At 42.9% G+C, this 19,913-nt stretch overlaps 1 long non-coding RNA gene across 7 annotated transcripts in view; it reads left to right on the top strand.

The window, feature by feature from the left end:
• LOC129703028 (uncharacterized) overlaps nucleotides 1-19,913 on the top strand; it is a 79,835-nt gene that overhangs the window by 45,062 nt on the left and 14,860 nt on the right. For 3 of the 7 annotated variants that reach the window (XR_008724500.1, XR_008724492.1, XR_008724499.1), the window contains exons 3-5: nucleotides 3,387-4,515; nucleotides 14,049-14,302; nucleotides 15,926-16,094. This is a non-coding gene — a long non-coding RNA (uncharacterized LOC129703028). The remainder of the gene's footprint in view (nucleotides 1-3,386; nucleotides 4,516-14,048; nucleotides 14,303-15,925; nucleotides 16,095-19,913) is intronic. The other 4 variants (XR_008724494.1, XR_008724493.1, XR_008724501.1 and 1 more) reach the window with 4 other exon arrangements.

The following is a 19,913-nucleotide window of genomic DNA, read 5'->3' as shown; positions in this document are numbered from 1 at the left end:
CACCCCTCTGCATCCCGGCCATGTGTGTGACGTTCATGTTAAATTCTATAATGTTTGTTGTGTTCATTTTACTTTTAACGTTTGCTGGATGGATCCAGCCCAGCCCCGTTCCAACTCGAGGAACACGCTCCCCGTATGGGCAAAGCTTAATTATTTGTTCTTTTATGCAAAGCGCCGTACTTTCCACTGGAGTTTCAACGGGAGAGGGGGTTGCATTTTGTACTGTTTTCACGTCGGCGATGTGTTAGGCAAATAAAATGTACTTACTTACTTACTTACTTACTTACTAAACCCAGAGACCCACAGCCCTCCTGAGGAAGTAATGACGGGGCGCAGCTCGGGGCGTCGTAGGGGCCGTATTCCTGTTGGTCATAGCTATAACTCATTATCATGTGTGTAGGAAGGAACTGCAGGTACTGGTTTAAACCGAAGATAGACACAAAAAGCTGAAGTAACTCAGCGGGTCAGACAGCATCTCTGGAGAAAAGGTAAAGGTGACGTTTCGGGTCGAGACTCTTCTTCAGACTGAAGAAGGGTCTCGACCTGAAACGTCACCCATTCCTATTCTCCAGAGATGCTGTCTGACCCGTTGAGTTACTCGAGCTTTTATGTGTCTATCTACACATTATCATATACCATGTTATGATATAAAAGTGTCTGGTCCCAAGGCTTTCGGATAAAAGGTTGTGCAGAATGTTTGTACTTCAATGTACTGTATAGTATAGTATACATAGTTGCACATAATTGTTTGACCACTCTCCTGTATTATGGGAGTGCCAATAATTCTGATAAAATTAAACAGCAAAGGAAGAGTTGGAAAATATGAATTGAAGAGCTGCCCTGCTCTCCCATCTCTTTAAAGAAAACAAACTGGTTTGAATTTTATTAATACAAATAGATTTTCTCCTGATATTAAAATAGACAAATGAAGCAACAAATAATTGTTCACATGTATGTGTAAAAAGTTGTATTATTGCAGAATCATGTTCTTTCCTCCTTTGTTCAATCAACTTCCTCATACCTGAAAAATGTAGGTTTCAGTAGCACCAATGGATGCAAGTACCAAATTTCTAATCTCTCTTTAATTATATATATATTTTTAAATCAGCATCATCAGGTACAGCTTTCAAAATGAAAAGCACATTCTTTAGCTTGTTCTTTATTTCTTTATTGTTGCTTTGCTGGTACTTACTGAGATTATCCATCCTGAACAGATCTTGAGAAGGTGGTAACGCAGCATCTTCTTGAAGCACTGCAGTCTTCTTGTGGTGAAGGTGCTCCCATCGTATTAAGAAAAATGTTGTGCCTCTCAGTGATGGGATATGCACATTTACTGTTTCCTTGATATAGAACAGTATTCCTTATGGGCCTGTCCCACTTAGGCGATTTTTTAGGCGACTGCAGGCGACTAGGCTGTCACCACACGGTCGCTGGTGGGCGCCGCTGTGACGCCTGTATGGTCATGAGTAGTCTCCGCAGTCGTCCAAAGAGTCATAGCGTCTTTCTGGTCGCCGCTGGATTTGCAACATGTTGAACATTTTCGGCGACAGTGGCGACCGTGGGTTTGACGCCAATGAGCGTACCTTGACGTAGGTGCTGTCGTAGGTTGTCGCCAGATTAACGTAGGTTGTTGCCAGGTGACGTAGGTTGTCGCCAGGTGACGTAGGTTGTCGCCGGTGCTGACTTCGGTGAATTCCATTGTTGTATTAGCCGGCAGTCGCCTAAAAGATCGCCTAAGGTTGTCGGTTTTTTGCGACTTGCTACGACTATGGCAGTCGTCTTAACATCGCCTGAGTGGGACAGGCCCATAACTGTAGATTTTGACTTTATTGAAAAGTAGATGATATTGTATTGAAATGTTACTGTTCAAATTAAATTAAACACAAAAGAGCCCGTTTCCACACTGCATCTTTAAAAAAAATGGCTGTTCTACCCTAACAAGTAAACGGTTCTGAACAACATAGTCCTTAAAAAAAAATCTTCATGTTGTTCTTATTTTCTCATATTCTACTTATATTGGAAAAACAATTTATGAAGTTAAAAAAAAGTTATTATGATGTTTTTTGTTCTCTGTTCTTCCTTTCTAACCACTATTCCATGCCTTGATTTTATCTCTACAATCAGTATCAAGCAACAGATTCAACATATGCTCAACATATGTTGCAGCCACTATTTTGACATCGCACGGCTGTTCCTGTTGAGCATTCCCCAACGTTTTTAAATTGAACTTTATTTTACAGAAGTAGCAGCTCCATTTGATGCACAAATATTGAAAACAGCTTTAAAAACAAGAAAACGATATTGAAAGGAAAATTATTAGAAAGTGAAGAAATATTATGAGAGAATTTAATAAATTCTAACAGATGCAAATCATATATAAATTATCGAAACTGTGGCACAAATTAATATATTAATTTGAAGACCATGTGACAATTCTGGATGGTGAATGTTTGTGAAATTGGTTCAGTGCTTCTGCACAAGATCGTTCTTACAAAATAAATTCTTATTTTATTATTTTATTATTTATTTATTTATTTATTTATTTATGAGATTTTTATTAGAAGCAAGTACATAATAAGAACATTTCATGTTATCTCAGTCATACATTGATAATATTATCAATTATTTAACGACTGCATCTATTTTTTTTATAGATTGAAAATAATAAAGAGAGAAAGAAAAAAAAAGCATGATAAAGAAAAATGGAATAATTCACTAATAATACGACATTGGAGATAGGTTCGAAAATTATTAAGTATAACTTTTCATCTAATCCTGAGTTCGAGCTTCAGTCAGTTTTCTGTGCCGAGCCATTCCACCTCTTCAAATAGTCAATAAATGGAGACCATATTCTGACAAAAAGCTCTTGTTTGTCCATTAAGACAAGTCTAGTTTTTCCAAATGTAAGGTCTTCAAATGTAAGGTCCACAAAATAAATTCTTATCTTAGATTTAGCTGTCTCAAGTGGTCAGTTGAAGATAACATGGAGGAATTGGCAAACTCAAGAAACAAACTTACACCACATTTTTTTAGAGCAGCATGGGAACGTTCACTTCAGCCCGCCAAGACCACGCTGACCACACCTTTGACACTAGATCTATGTTATCCCACCTTCTCATCCACTCTCTTCACACTAGGGGGAAAACTCGCCTAGTCGTAGGGCAAAAAAACTTCATACAGACAGCACCTGAGGTTCGGCTCAAACCCGAGTCTCTGGCACTGTGAGGCAGCAGCATTTCTAACTGTGCCTCTGTGCTGCACAGACATGTAACTGATTCCATGTTATCATTAAATATGAAACCTGCAGTATGCAGAAATAAAGGCTTACCCCTAACACAGAAGTTAACTCCCTTTTAAAAAAATATTTTTTTATTTTGGAATTGCAGATATTTAGTTTAAGCATCCAGGGTGAAAAAAGTTTTGAATTTACCGAAGGCTGTCCACTTTGCATCTGTGAAGAGTAACTGGGAAAAGAAATGAGCTAACAGGCAGAATGTGGTTTTTTTTTTACAAATCCGTACTAAAAACCCAGAAACAACAAACCTAATAGACAAATTCAAGTTGATTTATTTAAATATTTTCATTGGCACACCTGTGTACATTCATTGCACCAACATTCCATCTCCAAAGTCATTCTCAATACTTCCTGGCACCGGTATTGCAGCTTGTAATTTGACACAGAAAAAGACCAAGCAGGCCTTGCAGATCCGTTTCCTCCATTTCATAATAACTCTAATTTGGTGAATATTAACAATGGCTGAACTATTTTTCCCTCTCAACTCCATTCCCTTGCCACTACTATATCAGGAAGATTTTTTGTGTCCTCCTTAGTGAAGACAGATCCAAAGTATCTGTTCAACTCATCTGCCATTTCCTTGTTCCCCATAATAAATTCACCTTTTTCAGTCTTCAAGGGTCCAGCTTTGGTCTTAACTAATTTTTTCTCTTCACATACAGTACCTAAAGAAGCTTTTACAATCGTGCTTTATATTCTTGGCTAGTTTACCTTTGGACCTCATCTTTTCTCCCCGCATTGTCTTTTTAGTTATCTTCGGTTGCTCTTTGAACATTACTCTAAACATAGGATTGCTCCTTTCCTAACACTGTGAGCAGCTTATGCATTGGCAGCCAGGAGCTCCACCTTTCCCAATTGCAAGAATGGGACCACAACCTCTTGCAAGAGTGAACAGCCTTCAGATCTTTAAATTATATATATTTTAAATTTTGGAATAGCAGACATTTAGTTAAAGCATCAAGGGTGAAAGTTGTTTGAATTTACAGAAGACTGTCCACTTTGCAACTGTGAAGAGTAACCGGGGGTAAAAAATGGACTAACAGGTGGCATGTATTTTTCACTGCAGCCTTCCACCCGGAAGGAAGGAGAAATGAACCAGCCCTAGGAACCTGAATAGATTGGGCCTTTGACCCACTCATGCAGTGGGAATATATGAATGGTGTCCCGTCATTCTGCATTCAACAGCCCATACGCAAGAAGAAGAGGCATTCAACAGCTACGTATGTACATAATATCAATATTAACCATTTAGTTTCCATTCCATCTGACCAACCTATGCAAATCTATCTAAAGGTACTAAATGCCTGGTGTTCTGGTAGATTAATATTTGTGGGATATAAGTGCATTGCACACAGTTTAGAACTAAGCTGCTGGTGAGGTTGATATTGGAGTGAATAAGATAGTTTGCAAAAGATGATCTTTCTGCATTTTCTTTGGTGTCATAAGACCTATTTTTTAATTTTTGGTTGCAATACATTTTGAGGATCAGTGCCGTTTTTTAGCAATTGAATAGGACATAGCTTAATTTTCTTGACACATTTGGTGAAATTGGTCATTGTTTGAAGCTATGAGGCTTGGGCAAGTGGTTAGCTGTGCATGAAAATCTTCCAGTCAGTCCAATTGCTGTCCTGTCAAAGTAATACATAACATTTTCTGGAAGTGGGCAGCGTTGACGAACACCATTAATGCTCAGAGCTAATTGCCATTGAGAAAGTGACGATGTCACCTTCTGGAATGGGCAGTCTGCCTTGGTGAAGGTACTGCCACAGAATGCAACTGAATGGTCATTTTGTGGATCTTACTGAATGACGTTGAGAGAATTATATGTGACTTTGAGGGGCACCTTCAGTTGCTGCCTTTGTCCTTCGTGGCGGCAGATATCATGGGTTGAAGAGGTTCTGTCAGTACACTTAGGTAAGTGACTGCAGTACATTTTATGGATGGTAAACTGGTGGAATAATTGCCGCTGTTCATTTCTATAAATGCTACGGTTACGTGTAGTTCAATGACATCATCAGATTGTTTGTTGTGACAGGAGGTTAACTGAGAAAAGAATACTCCACAATGCATCTTCATTGAATTATCGTCTTTTCAGAGGTTGGGGCAGACCCATTAAACTGAAAGTATCCAAACTTGGGCAAGAAACAGCAGAGGAAGGAAACAAAAGTGGATTAAAGCAGTGCGGAAAGATACAAACAAGGAAGTAAAATTGATTGGGCGCAGGCTGAAAGAAAAACAGGGGCACCTGCAGAGTAAACGTAAAATAGTAAATGAAGCAAAGAATGAGACAATAGATTTAAAAAATATATAATCAAAATAATGTTTTATAATAAAAAAGACAATATAAAAGATATACTAAAAATATATAATAGGGCAGAAACTTCATGATCAATTAAACCTTTCTGCAGTGAAGAATCCAAAGTAAATAAGCTTTGGCCAAATATTTAGCATCAGATTTTAGCTCTCAGGCCTCATGGTGCAAGCAGCTGCCTAATGCGTCCTAGGTAAATGTTACTTAATTGTTAAAAAAAAACCAAATATAGTCACATATCTTTGTATTTTCTCCCCCTTCATTTTTTTTCCTACTCCTCCCTGAAAGCCAAAGTTCCTGCAATTTATCCAAAGAAACCTAGAATCTGTTGATTGAGCAATTTTCCATTTTGAGTTGCAGATAGTCTACTGAGAGAATTTCCCAATGAGGGAAGCAGGGAACGTGCCTATTAATTAAATGTGCTTGATGTCACTCATGGCTCAGTTGGTACCAATCTCGCGTCTGTGTCAGAAGGTCGCAGATTCAATCGCCGTCCTAGAGATCTGTGTGTGTAATCCTTGCTGACACTTTAATGCAGTACTGAAAGAGAAATGATAGATCAGTCAGATAACAATGTTGGCAAAAAACAATTAAAGGGTTTAATTATCTTTAACCTAACAGCTCAGACTGCCCTCTTGGAGGAAGCTCAAAGATCCCATGGCACTTTACAAAGAGGCACTGGAAAATACTTACTGGTGTCCTGGTGAACATTTGTCCCTCAACTAATATCATTATAAAGTTTATCTGGTCACTTATCTGTACCTCTTTGCTGTTTATAGAACCTTGCTGTGTGCATATTAACTACCATTTGTGTAACAATGATACACTTCAAAAGTACTTAGTTGGCATACGTTGTGATGTTGAGGCTTTGTAAATGCTAGTTCATGTGTGTTAAACTATTTCTGAAAGCTGCTGATGTTTTCCATTATGAAAAGTAGATAGTTAAGTTTATTTCATTAGCCATCGTGTATTAAGAGAAAAGATATGCATTCATAGTCTGAAGAAGGGTCTTGACCTGAAACGTCACCCATTCCTTCTCTCCAGAGATGTTGCCTGTCCCACTGAGTTACTCCAGCATTTTGTGTCTATCTTGCATTCATATTAAATTTGGCTTTCATTTTAACAGTGAAATTATCTATAGTACTTATCAAAACTCACAGATTTGTTCATTGCTTCATAGTTAAAGACATCCGTTTGGCACATTCTGGAGCTAATACTGAGTCATTTAGCATGCTGCCATAGTGTAATCCTACTTCATATACATAGGTACAATTAGGTAGGTATTTATTAGGTAGTTAGATATTATTTCTCTACTAATGTTAATATGATAGGACTTTATAAAGTCAGTTATTTTTATAAAGTAAAACCAGAAAATGCTGGAAATGCTCACACAGCATCTGGAAAGAGAATTAACTAATACTTAAGGAATATGTTATGGAGAGATTAACTTTGGTTTCTCAACAAATCCACCTTGGTGCAGTTAGATTCTGGTTACTATTTTGCATTATATTTTTAACAAACCAGTTCCAGCTGACTGATTTTTGCATTGAATTTAATGGAAAATAAACCCTGCTGGAATGTGCTGGAATGCATGTCTCAGTCACCGAGGCCAATGTCAACAGCCCCTTCATGAAGGTGAACCCTCCGAAAGTGTCTGGCCCCAATGTATACCTAGCCACATTCTTAAAACCTGTGCAATCAACTGGCTGGAGTTTTTGCAGACATCTTCAGCCTCTCGTTACTAAAGTCTAAGGTTCCCACCTGCATTAAAAGGATATCAATAATACCGGTGTCCAAGAAGAGTAAGGTGGTCTGTCTCAGTGAGTACCGACCGGTGGCACGTACATCCATTGTGATGAAATGCTTTGAGAGATTCGTTATGACACATACCAACTACTACCTAGGTATGGATCTGGACCCACTACAATTCGACTTCAACCACAATAGATCAACATTGGATGCAATCTCACTGACTATGCTCTGGATTATTTGAGCAATAAGTATACCTCATCCTGCTGGTTGTGGCTGAAGCTTGGCACTCAATACCACCTTAAGGACATAAGTGACAGGAGCAGAATTAGGTCATTCGGCCCATCAGGTCTACTCTGCCATTCAATCGTGGCTGATCTATCTTTCCCCACTCTCCTGACTTCTCCCCTTAACCCCTGACACCCTTACTAATCAAGAATCTATCTATCACTGCCTTAAAATTATCCATGGACTTGGCCTCCTCATCCTTCTATGGCAAAGAAATTCCACAATCACCATCCTCTGACTAAAGAATCCCTTCCAAACCTATCATAAAACTCAGAGCACCTTTGCTCATTGCTATGTAATAGGATACGTGACAATGCTCCTCATCAGTAGACCACAACCACTATGAATTGGTGAGAAACCTATCTCCTCAACAAGCAAAGGAACACCACGAGACTGTGTGCTCAGTCCCCTGCTCTACTTTCTCTATACCCATCTATATCTATATTACTAAATCTCTGATCTTGACCGCTTTTGGCCCACTGTGCTGCGATTTCTGACAGAACGCGGCCACCTACGGCCGTCATTTTTTGCCATCTCGCTCAGAGCCCCTCTCTGCCTTACGGGTGCGGAGGATTTTTCCCATCGATGAAAAATCACAGATATATTAATGTTTTTTTTTAAATCACCATTCCCTCTGCTGCCCCTGCTGGAGGGAGGGGGAGGGACTATAGAACCAGGAGTGGTGTGCCTCACTTAGTCTCTGCAAGATGGATGAAGCCAAGAGTCATGTCTCTCTGAGCTCTGAATAACACTGAACAAATATCTACACAACTATGAGTGCCGTTAATGTGGTTTGAAAATGAAAATATGGTTTGTTTGAAGTAAAAAGGCACTGCCTGCAAATAGTTGTTTGGGTGTTTTGGCTTGAAGTTGAAAGGCACTGCTTACTACAAATGGTGGCTTGGTAGCTTTACTGCAAATGGTGGCTTGAAGTTGAAAGGCACTGCTTACTGCAAATGGTGGCTTGGGAGCTTTGGATTGAAGTTGAAAGGCACTACTTACTGCAAATGGTGGCTTGGGAGCTTTGGTTTAAAGTTGAAAGGCACTACTTACTGCAAATGGTGGCTTGGGTGCTTTGGCTTGAAGGTGAATTGCACTCTTTACTGCAAATGGTGGCTTGGGAGCTTTGGTTTAAAGTTGAAAGTCACTACTTACTGTAAATGGTGGCCAGGGAGATTTGACCTGAAGTTTAAAAAAATCACCATTCTATCTGCTGCACCTGCTGGAGGGAGGGGGAGGGACTATAAAACCAGGAAGTGGTGTGCCTCACTCAGTCTCTGCAAGATGGATGAAGCCAAGGGTCACATCTCTATGAGCTGTGAATAACACTGAACAAATATCTACACATCTGTGAGTACCCTTAATGTGGTTTGAAAATTAAAATATGGTTTGTTTGAAGTAAAAAGGCACTGCCTGCAAATGGTTGTTTGGGTGCTTTGGCTTGAAGTTGAAAGGCACTGCTTACTGCAAATGGTGGCTTGGGTGCTTTGGATTGAAGTTGAAAGGCACTAATTACTGCAAATGGTGGCAGGTGATTTGGCTTGAAGTTGAAAGGCACTAATTACTGCAAATGGTGGTGGGTGATTTGGCTTGAGGTTGAAAGGCACTAATTACTGCAAATGGTGGCTTGGGTGATTTGGCTTGAAGTTGAAAGGCACTACTTACTGCAAATGGTGGCTTGGGAGCTTTGGTTTAAAGTTGAAAGGCACTACTTACTGCAAATGGTGGCTTGGGAGCTTTGGCTTGAAGTTGAAAGGCACTACTTACTGCAAATGGTGGCTTGGATGCTTTGGCTTGAAGTTGAAAGGCACTACTTACTGCAAATGATGGCATGAAGTTGAAAGGCACTACTTACTGCAAATGGTGGCTTGGGTGCTTTGGCTTGAAGTTGAAAGGTACTACTTACTGCAAATGGTGGCTTGGATGTTTTGGCTTGAAGTTGAAAGGCACTACTTACTACAAATAGTGGATTGGGTGCTTTGGCTTGAAGTTGAAAGGCACTACTTACAGCAAATGGCGGTGTGTGCTTTGGCTTGAAGTTAAAAGGCACTACTGCAAATGCACTTACTTCCTGTTTGCACTGTATATTGATTTAAGATAAAATGCTACCACTTACAGCTGTGATTTTTGGCCATCTTACTGAGTCCCCCCTCCGCTGAACAGGTGCAGAGTATTCTTCCCATCAATGAAAAATAAAAGTGTTATTGGTGTTTTAAAAATTGTTTAGAATCTCTCTCCTGTCACTCACGCCCTGAAAGCCACACCTTTTCTAGTGGGAAGGGGAGGGGTTATAAAACCCAGAAGTGTGGGTGTGGCTCAGTCTCTGCATGATGGGGGAGGGAGAGGTCATGACTGTCTGAGCTGTGAATCAACTGAACACACTGAATGTCTACTGAACTGTGAGTTTGGTGTTTTGTGTGGTTTTATGGTGGTTTCACCCTGCATGAAATGGTATGAAGCTGCATTTGAATTTGGTGGCCTTCGACCCTGCTTGAAGTGGAATAAAACTGCACTTGAATTTGGCGGCCTTGCATCCTGATTGAGGTGGTATGAAACTGCACTGAATTTGGTGGCCTTGCACCCTGCTGAAAGTGGTATGAAACTGCACTTGAATTTGGTGGCCTTGGATCCAGCTTGAAGTGGTTGGAAACTGCACTTGAATTCGGTGGCCTTGCACCCTGCTCAAAGTGGTAAGAAACTGCACTTGAATTTGGTGGTCTTGCACCCTGCTTGAAATGGTAGGAACATGGATTTGAATTTGGTGGCCTTGCACCCTGCTTGAAATGGAATTTCAAGGAATAGTCATGTCAACTGCCAGCCCACCAGCCGTGAGTGAGCTGCCAGCATATCAGGCTTGAGGGATTGAGCTGCCACCCCAAGAACCCATACCAGCACTCCAGAAACCCCCCCCCCACTGGCCACCAATATTGGAATTGGTGGAGAGGTGGAATATTGTGTCGGGGGACCAGCCCTCCCGTGTGAACATGGGACATGGGAACATGGGACCCAACGGTATATAGACTATTTAATCTAGTAGTCTATATACCCACTCTATATAGTCTAAATACCCACTCTATATAGTCAGAAGCAGCTCAAATGCTATCTTTAAATTCGCTGATGATACCACCGTTGTTGGACGAATAATGGGTGAGGATGAGTACAGGAGAGAGATTGAAAATCTGATTGAAGGGTGCTAGAACAACAATTTTGCTCTCAATGTTAGCAAAGCAATATGAACTGGTTGAGGGGGATGCTGAGGATCAACAAACTTGTCTTCATCAATGAGACAGTTGTGGAGAGAGTCAACAGCTTCAAGTTCCTGGGCATGCATATCTCTGAGATCTGTCCTGGGCCAGAGCATTGGTACGATCACAAAGAAAGCTCATCAATACCTCTGCTTCCTCCGTAGATTGAAGAGATTCAATAAGTCAATGAGTAATTGGACTTCAACAGGTTGTGGTAGAGATCATAAAGATGAGTTACATCATGGTCTGGTTCAGCACCACAAATGCCCAGGAGCGAAAGTGACTATAAGGTGGAAGGTTCTGCCCAGTCATTTCTTCAGACTGTCTTAAGAAGGTCTTCAGATCAGTCTGAAGAAGGGTCTCGACCCGAAACATCACCTATTCCTTCTCTCCATAGATGCTGACTCACCCGCTGAGTTCCTCCAGCATTTTAGTCTACCTTTAATTTTTCCAGCATCTGCAGTTCTTTCTTAAACACACTGTTTGCCTTGTATGTTAGCATTCATAGCAAAAGGATTTGAGTATAGGAGCAGGGAGGTTCTACTGCAGTTGTACAGGGTCTTGGTGAGACCACACCTGGAGTATTGCGTACAGTTTTATTCTCCTAATCTTGCCATAGAGGGAGTACAGAGAAGGTTCACCAGACTGATTCCTGGGATGTCAGGACTTTCATATGAAGAAAGACTGGATAGACTCGGTTTGTACTCGCTAGAATTTAGAAGATTGAGGGGGAAATCTTATAGAAACTTATATAATTCTTAAGAGGTTGGACAGGCTAGATGCAGGAAGATTGTTCCCGATGTTGGGGAAGTCAAGAACAAGGGGTCACAGTTTAAGGATAAGGGGGAAATCTTTTACGACCGAGATGAGGAAAACATTTTTCACACAGAGAGTGGTGAATCTGTGGAATTCTCTGCCACAGAAGGTAGTTGAGGCCAGTTCATTGGCTATATTTAAGAGGGAGTTAGATGTGGCCCTTGTGGCTAAAGGGATCAGGGGGTATGGAGAGAACAGGATACCGAGTTGGATGATCAGCCATGATCATATTGAATGGCGGTGCAGGCTCAAAGGGCCGAATGGCCTACTCCTGCACCTATTTTCTATGTTTCTATGTATCTCTTTCCCCCCTCTTTGTCTCTTGGCCCTCATTCACTGGAAACAATTCGCATCCAGCTCTATTGTTTCTCTGTCCCAATTCTTCATAAACGGCAATCTCCTCTATTAAATTAGACCTTTATTATATCTGTCTTAACAATTTTTCAGCACTATTTTTTACCCACCTTGCCAGATTGCAAAAGTAATCTTGGAAAAGTGCAGTGAGTCAAAAGTTCATCTTTAAAATGCAATGTCTTTACCTTGCTGCTCTTCCGCATTCAGTCAAAGCTCCCAGTGGTGTGACACTGCATACTCGAGGGGAACTCAAACTTTGACTTTAAGATTGGGTTGCTAATTTGATTTCGGGATTGCAATGTCAATTGAAAGGCGATGCAGATGTGCATTAATTAAATAGTGCCAATTAAACTCTGACACAGAGATTTTCAAATGTAGCTATTCTGTTGAGAACTTATCCAACGCCTAGCTATAGAGTAGCAATAGAAATAGCAACCACTCGCAACCACTCAAAACTCCAGTGCAATAACAACAGATGATGGGACAATGAAACAGTCTGGTGTCAATAGCTGTAAAACCATCTCTGCTGCGGAAAGTGTTGGAACGAATTTGCGGAAATAAGGTAATCAGGAATAGGACCATGAGGAGGTTATTTGGCCACAATCCATTCCCCAATCTGAAACCCAATGCCATATAACTCCCACGTGGTCCAAAAACCCATCCTTCTCGGCTTTGACAAAAATGCATAGTGAATGATGTGAATTCCTAATATCCCTGATCCTCTGCCAAGCAAAATTCCTCATTGCCTTCTTAAATAACCCCTTATTTCCAAGCTATTCTACCAGTTCTGGGTCCATCTATGAGGGAAACCATCCTTCATCAGAATTTTAGTCTCAGTATTTGTATGTACAATAACAATCGGCGACAGAATTTTATGTTTTAGTAAATGATGCGCAGACAGGTCTATGGATTCTTGCGCAGAAATCGTAAAAAAACACAGCAGGCAAGAACAACCAGTAGTTAAGAGGATAAATAGCACATTGGCCTTTATCGAGTTCAGGAATAGGATAGTTTTGTTGCAATTGTCCAGGGTGTTGATCAGGCCACACTGGAGGGCTGTGCACAGATTTGGTCCCTTACCTCAGAAAAGATACAGTAGGATTGGAAGCAATCCAAAGGAGTATCACCAGCCCAGATTCTGGGGTGAGAGGGTTGTCTTATTACGAGAGGTGAGACTGGCTGCACCTCTTTGGCGTTTAGAAAAATGAGGAAAGTGGGTGGCTGGTTGCACTGCTTAAATGTGGGGGTGGGGGCAGGGCGGGCACTGTAAAAACCAGACCTGAGTTTCATTAGGCAATAAATGTGAAAGGTTTGGCACGTGGGCTCATTTGCCTTGAAGCAACCTACCAAAGTTGAGATAATTGCATTTCATGGTCCAAGCTTCAATTTAGTAACTGTGTCGCTCTAGCTATCTTCTCCCATTCGCTATCCCTTTCCGCCACTTCTTTGCTCCCTTCTCCCCTCCCTCTCCCCCACTTCTTTCCCCCTCTCCCCCCCCCCCTCCCCTCCCCCCCCCTCCCCCCCCTCCCCCCCCCCCCCCCCCCCCCCCCCCCCCCCCCCCCCTCCCCCTCCCCCCTCCCCCCCCCCCCCCCCCCCCCCCCCCCCCTCTCCCCCCCCCTCTCCCTCCCCCCTCTCCCCCCCCTCTCTCCCCCTCTCCCCCTCTCCCCTCTCTCCCTAGAAAAGCACACTTGCACACATATAAGCACACAATGATAATACTGTACAAGTATAAACACACACACGTGTACACATGAACACACACAAACTGGTTCTGCCCCGACCCATGTCTACTCATACAGTCTCAAACACCCGCATTTCCCATATACTGACATATACATTCAGCCACTGGCTCTGCATCATATTTTCTCTATCATTCCATTGAGCCTTCTGCACAATCTTCTACATATTCCTTGACTGTTACGCACACAGTCCAAAGAGTTGCACAATCAAGGCTTCTCAATCACCCCCTGTAAATTGTTCTCTAGTTCAGGCAAAGGATATCAGATGCAAGCAGCTGGCACAGGAGATCATTGTGATGCCTCTGGAGGAGGAAGTCTATAACCAGTTGTGTGTGCAAGGGTGGATGAGCCTCAGGCACCAGGGGGAAGCTGAATGTGATCGGCCAGGCATGATCTCTTTTCACCTCAGCATATCGGAACAGGAGTCCTTACAGGAAGCGCATGTACAACAAATGGGGTTCATTTTTCAGCCTCTCTTAATGAATGAAGCCCTCTAACATTACAGGTAGCAGAAAATTGAATCGTTACATTAGCCAAAATTGAATCGATACATAAAACCGTGTCTCACAGCGCATGTATCACTAAGCGGTGGTAGACAAAAGTGCTGGAGAAACTCAGCGTGTGTGGCAGCATCTATAGAGCGAAGGAAATAGGCAACATTTCGGGCCGAAGCTTTTCTTCAGACTGATGTAGAGTTGGGGGGAGGGGGAGAAGAAAGGAAGAGGAGGAGCCAGAGGGCTGAGGGAGAGTTGTGAAGGGAAGGAGACAATAAGGGCCACCGGAAATTGGAGAAGTCAATATTCAGGCCTCTGGGGTGCAGACTCCCCAAGAGGATTATGAGGTGCTGTTCCTCCAATTTCCGGTGGTGCTCATCTGGCCATGGAGGAGGCCCAGGACAAAAAGGACAGATTCGTAATGGGAGGGGGAGTTGAAGTGCTGAGCCACAGGGAGATCAGGTTGGTTAATGCGGACCGAGCGGAGGTGTTTGGTGAAACGATCGCCAAGCCTACGCTTGGTCTCATCAATGTAGATCAGCTGACATCTAGAGCAGCGGATGCAATAGATGAGGTTGGAGGAGATGCAGGTGAACCTCTGTCGCACCTAGAATGACTGCTTGGGTCCTTGAATGGAGTCGAGGAGGGAGGTAAAGCAACAAGTGTAGCATCTCTTGCATTTGCAAGGGAAAGTGCCCGAGGAGGGGGTGGTGCGGGTGGGAAGGGAAGAATTGACCAGGGAGTTACAGAGGGAGCGGTCTTTGCGGAAAGCGGACGGGGGGGTGATGTGAAGATGTGGCGAGTGGTGGGGTCACGTTGGAGGTGGCGAAAATGACGGAGGTCTATTTGTTGTTTGGCGACAGAGGTTCACCTGCATCCCACCCCACCCTACATCAGCCTAAAGAAGGGTTTCGACCCGAAACGTTGCCTATTTCCTTCGCTCCATAGATGCTGCCGCACCTGCTGCATTTCTCCAGCACTTTTGTCTACCTTCGATTTTCCAGCATCTGCAGTTCCTTCTTAAACATTATCACTAAGCAATATTTGGACACATAGAATCTATCAGAACCAAAAGCTAATTCACTTCACCAATGTAGCAAGTCCACAAATCAGTTTGTACCTTGAAATCTAGCATAGCTTATCAAATGGTAGCAGCATACTTCTGGGTTTTAGATCAACACTTACCTTTACATGCATGAAATCTAACAAAAACACACTGAAAATAGGCGCTGCCATGCATATTTGCTGTTAAATTTCCCATACAAATCCGACAAGGGAGCAGAGTCTTGGGGCACCTGTGGCATGTCCTCCAAGCCTCATGCAGATAAGACTCCATCGTTGTGAGGTGGTTGAATCATGTATGTGTGATTGACTTTAGTAAAGAGTTACTTAGGTCTTCAGGTTGTCATTGCAACCATCATTGAAAACCTTTGTCTCTTTCAATTGTGTCCAGAGTTTACATCCAACACTGGGTCACTAATTTCATCATAAACCCATCTTCCTGACATAGGAACCCTTTCAAAATATCCATAAATCAATATTTGCACAAGCATATAGGCTGCAATAGACTGCAAACATGCTTACTGCAGTTATAAAAAATGACATTTGTTATTTAATGGATGAATATTTTACAGGACTGTGTAACATATTCCATTGAAGCAGAGAGCTTTGATCCATTGCCAGCTGCTGTAGAGGAGGCATGTAAGTTATTTGAGGACAAGAGCTGCTGAGGACAGCTCCCGTCAGAGCAGAGACCTCCACTGTGCCAGTGTGCCTGTCCACACAGAACATCAGCAGCATGAGGTAAGAGATTACATTAGAAGTGAACATTTCAGAAGGGGTGAGACCTAACAGTAGCGGGCAATATTCCTGCAGGACAATATGGATAGATACTGTCTGAAGAAGTCTGAGGAAGGGTCCCGACCCAAGACGTCACCCATCCTTTCTCTCCAGAGGAATTGCCTGACCTGCTGAGTTACTCCAGCACTTTGTGTCCATCTTAGATACTGTCTTAGCGCCAATGAGGTGGATTCCAGACAGCGGTGATGAGGAGGGCAAGAATGAACACCAAAATAGACAGCATTCATGATAAAGCTTTTGAGTAGGCACTCTAAAATACAATACAATACAATACAATACCATTTATTTGTCATTTGAACCTTACATGAGGTTCAAACGAAATTTGGTTTCTGCAGCCATACAAGAAAAGAACCAAGACACACACCAACACAATTTACACAAACATCCATCACAGTGAATCTCCTCCTCACTGTGATGGAAGGCAAAGTCTTGTCTCTCCCCTGCTCTCCATTCTTCTCCCGATGTCAAAGTCAAAGCCCCCGGCGGGCACTAGCAAGTCCGCGGCCATTTAAAGCCACGCCGGGCGATGTAAGGCCCTGCCCCGGGTCTTGATGTCGGAGCCCCCGGCGGGCGCTAGCAAGTCTGCGGCAATTTAAAGCCGCACCGGGCGTTGTAAGGCCCCGCTCCAGGTCACACTCAACCCCACAATTCGAGCGGGAGAAGTCGCCGTTGCCGGTGCCCCGCAAAGCAGTCTCCCACCGGGGACCCGCGAGCTTCCGGGGTCACCATCGGGTCACAGCCCCCACCCCCCACACATACACATTTAAAAGCCCACAACAAACTATACCCTCAACGGGACAAAAAAAACAAAAAAACACAGACAGAGTGCAGAGGCCGCTGCGACATCGGTCGTGCCGCCCACTTCCTGATGCCGTCCATTCCTGATGCTGTGTCCAGCCTCTCAGACTGACTCCATGAGGAACACAAAGGAGTTGATGTCCACATTTTCTTTGGAGGTGGTGCTGAGCCAGGAGAGACACACTTACACATTGGATGTGATTCACCGTTCTCTGCCAACGCAGCAGCATAGCCGAGGAAACCTGCAGCTGAGGGAACACGTTTCTTTTCTGTTGGATCAATGCCTTAGTCCATCATTACTCTACTCAATCTGAATCTGATTCCCAGGTCTGATCCCGAATGATAGGTTCAGGTTTATAATTCTTCACAAGTTCACAAGTTATAGGAGTAGAATTAGGCCATTCGGCCCATCAAGTCTACTCCGCAATTCAATCATGCCTGATCTCTACCTCCTAATCCCATTTTCCTGCCTTTTCCCCGTAACCTTTGACACCCATTCTAATTTTAAAAATCTGTCTATATCTGTAAAGCATTATAAGGAAATGGTACCTTTCGGGGTGTTAGAGTTAGAGTTAGGGTTAGGGTCAGGGTGCCAGTGGAAACCAATTTCCAAACTTGTTAACATAAAGCTGATCTCACTTGCAATATCCTTGACATAGGAACTTCTTGCAGAGGGTGATGAATCTCTGGAATTCACTATCCCGGAGTATTGTGATGCATGGAACACTTTTATTTATCTGGAGGTATTTATAGAGGTTAGGGTTCTGATGAGTACATATATTATAAACAGCTGTGCCGACGCACCATTATCTACACACAACTCTTTGAGTCATGTTGGTTGTCTCATAGAAACATAGGAAATAGGTGCAGGAGTAGGCCATTCGGCCCTTCGAGTCAGCGCTGTCATTCAAAATGATCATGGCTGATCAGTACCCCATATCCCCATATCCCTTGATTCCATCGGCCCTAAGAGCTAAATCTAACTCTCTCTTGAATATATCAAGTGAATTGGCCGCTACTGACTTTTGTGGCAGAAAACCACAGATTCACAGCTCTTTGGGTGAAAATGTTTTTCCTCATCTCAGTCCTTAATTGCCTACCCCTTATTCTTAAACTGTGACCTCTGGTTCTGGACTCCCCCAACATGGGGAACATTTTTCCTGCATCTAGGCTGTCCAATCCCTTAAGAATTGTATATGTTTCTACAAGATCCCCTCTCATCCGTCTAAATTTCAGTGAATATGTCCAGTCGATCCATTCTTTCATCATATGTCCGTCTCCTCTCTCAGAATGTCATGATCTTTCGTGTGACCTCTAGCTCTCAAGCACTCTTTGCCAGGCTGCAAGCAAACTGGTTATTTGGTTGGTATCTTGCGGCGGTGAAGTGGCAGCATCCTATGTAGGCCTCGAGTCAGGCCGCGCTCACCAGAGCACCGTCTCAGCCCCGAGTCGTGCCGCTGCCACCGGAGCACCGCCTCAGCCTCGACAGCTCGTTCCATACACGCACCAACCTTTATGTAAAAATGCTACCACTCAGATTCCTATTAAATCTTTCCCCCCTCACCTTAAACCTATGCACTTGATTCCATTGCACTGGGCAAAAGACTTAAGGCATTTACCCAATCTATTCCTCTCATGATTGTGTACACCTCTATAAGATCACCCCTCATCCTCCAGTGCTCCAAGGAATAAAGTCCTAGCCTGCTCAACCTCTCCCTATAGCTCAGGCCCTCGAGTCCTGCAAACATTCTCGCAAATCTTCTCTGCACCCTTTTCAACTTGACAACATCTTTCCTATAACTAAAACCCAGCACAATACTCTAAATGTGGCCTCCCCAGCCTTTTATGTAACTGTAGCATGAACTTGTATATTCAGTACTCTGACTGACGAAGACCAATGTGCTGAAAGCCTTCTTGACCACCATTTCTACCTAACACCACTTTCAAGGAACTATGTCCCTGTATTCCTAAATCCCTCTGCTCTGCAACACTTCCCAGAGCACTACCATTCATTGCCCCACCATTCATCCTGTCCATGTTAGACTGTCCAAAATGCAACACCTCACATTTTTCTGTATTAAATACCATCTATCATACCTCAGACTGCCTGCCCAACCAAACAAGATCCTGCTGCAATTTTGACAAGCATCTTCACTATCTACAATACTGCCCACTTTTGTGTCATCTGAAAACTTGCTCATCCTGCCATATTAGTTTGTTGATATAGATGAGAAACAGCAATGGGCCCAGCACTGAATCCTGATGCACACCATCAGCCATGGGTTTCCAGTCCAAAACGCAACCTTCCACCATCACCATTTGCTTCCTTCCATGAAGCCAATTTTCTATCCATTCAGCTATCTTTCCTTGGATCCCATGCAATCTAACCTTCCAGAGCAGCCTAGCATGTGGGACCTTGTTGAATGCCTTGCTGAAATCCATATATAAAACATCTCTGGCCTCATTAACCCTTTTGGTCACAATCGGATTCGTGAGACATGACCTCGCATGTAAAACACCATGCTGACTATCCCCAATCAGCCCTTGTTCATCTAAATGCATGTCTACCTTGAGTGGCATCCTATCATAGGCCTTCTGAAAATCCATTTAAACAACATTGCATTTGCCTTCCCTGCGACCAACTTTTTAAATTAGTGTGCAGGAAGGGACGCATGCTATGGTGTCACAAAAACATTACAGGAACAAACATTGTAGAATTCCACAACCAAAAAGACATTATATTCAAGAAGGGCTAGTCTGGGTTTCTGATTACAAAGTACGTAGATTGAGAGATTCCTCATCATCATATTCTTTCTCCAGTTCTTCATGATTGTCCTACAGTGCCTTTTCAGCCTGGTTTTTCAGCAAGCTTGGTTGCTTGCTCTTCTCTTGCTTCATCTTGTCAGGCAGTAGCTCAGTTCATGTGATGGGAAAAAAATGTAGTCCAGAGCAAACCACTGATTA

Source organism: Leucoraja erinacea, chromosome 1 (assembly GCF_028641065.1).
Source record: "Leucoraja erinacea ecotype New England chromosome 1, Leri_hhj_1, whole genome shotgun sequence".
Taxonomy (NCBI): Eukaryota; Metazoa; Chordata; class Chondrichthyes; order Rajiformes; family Rajidae; genus Leucoraja; species Leucoraja erinaceus.
The sequence above is the reverse complement of the archived record's forward strand: the minus strand, read 5'-3'. Positions and strand labels throughout refer to the sequence as shown.